The sequence below is a fragment of the Athene cunicularia genome, assembly GCF_003259725.1.
Source record: "Athene cunicularia isolate RWA chromosome 23 unlocalized genomic scaffold, athCun1 chr23_part2, whole genome shotgun sequence".
NCBI classification, from domain to species: Eukaryota; Metazoa; Chordata; class Aves; order Strigiformes; family Strigidae; genus Athene; species Athene cunicularia.
Genome location: NW_020799131.1, coordinates 54094 through 58127, shown reverse-complemented (window position 1 = coordinate 58127; position 4034 = coordinate 54094).

Here is a 4034-nt window from a genome sequence, read left to right as displayed (position 1 = left end):
AGACAGGAGGGGGGGGGGGGCACACACGCAGCATCCAGCCCCAAGAGCTAAAATAATCCCTCCAGAACACCTACAGAGAAACCAGAAGCTGGTTTGGGGCTGGGAGAAGAGAGGGCGGGAAAAGGTTCAAGTGCTCCCAGCCCTGAAAAGGAGGTGAGGGGGTGGGGGACTAGTGCATGGTCCCCCCCAAATACGGGGGGGGGGTGTGTAAAACCAGGAGTGAGACGTGGCGGTGGAAGCAGAAAGGGTGTTCAGCAAACGAACGCCTGCAGCAGCGCTTCCTCCAACCCACGCTCCAGGTACAGGTGCCGGTGGTGGCACCCACTGCAGGGGGGAGGCTCAGGACCCCGCTCTGGTTTGGGGGCACCATCCTTCTCTGCCCATTCCCTGTAGAAACCCCCCCCACACCCATCCCTCCGCCAGCAGGAGCTGGGGTGGCACTGTGAGGCTGGGACCTGTCCCCTCAGTCATCTCCACCGGGATTTCTGAACAGGGGCCCAGCACCAACCGTGCAGGCAGGATGCGAGCCCGGGGTCTGGATCTGCCCGCCCAGGGAGTGAGCAGGGTCTGAGCCCCCCCGGGATGCCCAGGACCACCCTGGCTCCATCCCATGGCCCCTGTGCAAACCCAGCAGGGAACAGGGGTGCCACAGAGAACTGGAGGGGTGGGACACGGCAAAGCACCCGCCGGAGGGACACCTCTGCCGGCGCTGCACCCCGCTTTGCCCCGGGTGTGGGGAGGGACACACAGGGATGGCAACAGTGACCCCCACTTGCACTGCTGGGGACATGGAGGGAACCGGGCACCCTGGCCCAGTGGCTGCAGGTGAAGGCAGCACCAGCCCAGCCGAAGCCACAAGGCGTGCCCGGCCCCCAAAATAAACAGCTGATCCCCAGCAGGGAGAGCAGGGTGCTGCCCGCACACCCATCATGGCTGGAAGCAGGTAGGCTTGCTCCCACAGCACCCACTACTGGGTGAACTGGTCGAAGCAGGAGCTGCACTGGGGGCAGTTCCCAGTGACTCCCTTCCTCCCTTCCCCACATCGCAGCTGGGGGAGGCGCTGGAAACGCAGGAAAAAAGGGTCTGGAGCACAGGTCTGCTGGGGAGTGGCTGGGGGAACTGGGGGGTTCAGTCTGGAGAAGAGGAGGCTGAGGGGAGACCTCCTGGCCCTCTGCAACTCCCTGCCAGGAGGGGGCAGAGAGGGGGGATGAGTCTCTGGAGCCAAGGAGCCAGCGCCAGGCCCCGAGGGAATGGCCTCAAGCTGCCCAGGGCAGGGTCAGGCTGGCTCTGAGGAAGGATTCCTGTGCAGAAGGGGCTGTTGGGCGTTGGAATGGGCTGCCCAGGGCAGGGGGGAGTCCCCATCCCTGGGGGGGGTTGAAGAGTCGGGCTGAGCCAGCGCTGAGGGATCTGGGGGAGTTGGGAACGGTCAGGGGGAGGGTCATGGTTGGGCTGGAGGAGCTGCAAGGGCTTTTCCAACAGAGATCATTCTGTGATGCTGTGAAACCCACAGCATCAATGCAGAGAAAAGCAAACATAGTGCTCATTGGCCTTTTCCAAACCCAGCGGCACAGCCGGACACGCACCTTCCGGCCCACTAATGACCGGGAAGCTCAAGGGGCAGCTCTGCCCCCAAACCTGCTCTCTCCCCATGCTCAGCACCCAGCAGCATCCCCAGCACCACGCTCCTGGCCTCCCACAACCACATAGGAGAGGCTGTGGCGAGGGTCCTGCTGCTGGATTCACCTGTGGGAGATGGGACGTGTCACAGGGGGTGGTGGCAGCAGCAGGAGGAAGGTGCCCAGACACAGGCAACCAGCAGGACGGCACGTCCCACTCTCGACCCATGCAGCAACAGAGCAGAGAGCTGCTTCTCCCAGGGGATTTTCCGTGGTGCCCAGTGAAGGGATGAGCCCCAGGGCTGCCACTGGGCTTTACTGGGAGAGATACCGGCGAGCTGGAGCTGGGCACAGCCCAGGTGATGGCGGGTGCCTTCTCCTGGCTGCCCCCAAATCACCACCGAGGCAGCGGGTGCAGCCTGGCACCCTCTCCCGAGCGGGGAAGGGGTGTGGGATGGCACAAGGGGACCACGCAGCGGCCGGTAGCGTGGCCACGCACTCCCCACATCGGGTCACGGCACACCGCGGGCTCTCGCCAGCGCCGGGCTGCAGGCGCCGTGGCAAAGGCAGGAGTGCCACATCCACACGCTCCGACGGCTCAGAGCGCGCGGGATGCTCCTGCCCTGAGTCTCACGGAAGTGAGACAGGGTGACAGCAGGATCAGGCTCATGCCATCGCTGCTCTGGGTGCTGAGCTGGCTCCGCACTGACTCACGGTTTGAGGAGAAAGAGCTTTGGGGCTCCTGGAGGCTCCCTGGGAGGGGACAGCAACTCCACGACGCGACTTCCAGCCCAGCCCAGCGCTTTTTAGTGACAGCTCAGGGTGACCTCCGAAGGTGCATTTTAATCATCACTAAGCAGAGTCTCGCTAGGTTTTGCTGCATTAAGCAATGCTCAGGGGCGCTGCGGTTAACCCTCGCTGCACCGCCACTGCGTAGGGTATCACCTCCTGCTTCTGCTGATGGGGAAACTGAGGCACGGGGGCGAAGCTCTGACCCACACCAGCCACCTAACCTGCTCCAGCTGGCACAGGGTGGGCAGAGGGTCTCGATGGAGACACTGGGGGAAGGAGTCAATCCCCCGGGAGCGGGAGGACGGGTGTGCCGAGCCCCCGCACTGGTGCCAGTGCTTAGTCAGGTGTTGGAAAATCGTTCCTGATAAGGCGAGGTTAAACAAACACCATCGCGGGTTTGCCCCTCGTAACCCAGGCTGTCCCTGGGCATTGCTGGGGGGCGAGAGCAGCACGGGGGGGGCCTCAGCCCTGCTGACGCAGGGAGCCAACGGGTGAGTGCAACCCCCTTGGCATGAGCTGCCCCCACCGCAACCCCCCAGCCAGACCCGCTCCTGGGAAGCAAACCCAGCGGTCACCGCACCCCAGCAAGGAGGACGGTGGGATCCCCAAATCCCAGCTCCCTGCCTCGTCCAGAAAACCTGCAGAGGTCCCACGGCGAAGAGCAGAGCTGCCGCTGAGCGGACACCCTGCCGCGGCGCAACCCCCCCGCCACAGCAGGAACCACCGGGGCGCTTTCACGGCGGGTGTGAAGGTCCCAGCCCACGGGGGGAATTGCCGTGGTACCTGCTAGAGGTCAGTGGCACCCCCACCGCCGCCATCCTCCCCCCAGCCTGCTCCAAACACCGATTTCAGGCTTCAGCTCATGCCCGGACAAATGCCGGAGGGGATTTCCCAGCCGCCCGGCTCTTTGGGGCCTTTCCCACCGCCTCTGTCCCAGGTTTTCCAGCTTCCAGCCCGCGGCAGGAGTAACCATCCCTGCACCTACACCGAGGTGGCACAGCTATTTGGGGAGCAGCAGCTCCCCACAAGCAAAGCCCCGAGCTGCAGAGGAATCCCACCATCCCCGAGGAAACCCGGGAATGCAGGAGCCAGGGGAAAAACTACTTTTTTTTTTTTTTTTTTTTTTTTTCTTACAAATAGAGGCAATTCCCAACTTTTCAGGAAAATCAGCAGGTTGGTGGATTGATGTTGCAGACCAGTCCGGTTGCCTGGGAGGGACAGGGAGGTCCCGCAGAGCTCCACGGACACCCCAGGATCCCAGTTTTACACACTGGGCTCCAAATGCAAAAGCCCTGGGCGGTGTGGGGATGTTTCCCAGACCTCTGGGTTAACAGGGACATCGGAGAGATCCCAAACGCGGCCCGGGAACGGCAGCAGGAGCTGCGGGACTGGATGGAGCCCCCGGAGCCCCCCCAGCTCCTCACCGCCAGCCCCAGGGGCACGTCCCATCGCCAGCTCCTGCCTCAGTTTCCCGTCACCTCCCGGCTCGCTCCTGCAGGCAGGAGCCCTGACGCTCCCCGCACATGGAGGGTTCAGGACACCCCAAGATCTCCCCGTCCAGCCACCCCAATGAATTTCCCCCAGCCCGCCCCCTCCCCGCATCCCACCCCAGTTGGGCACTAGTAA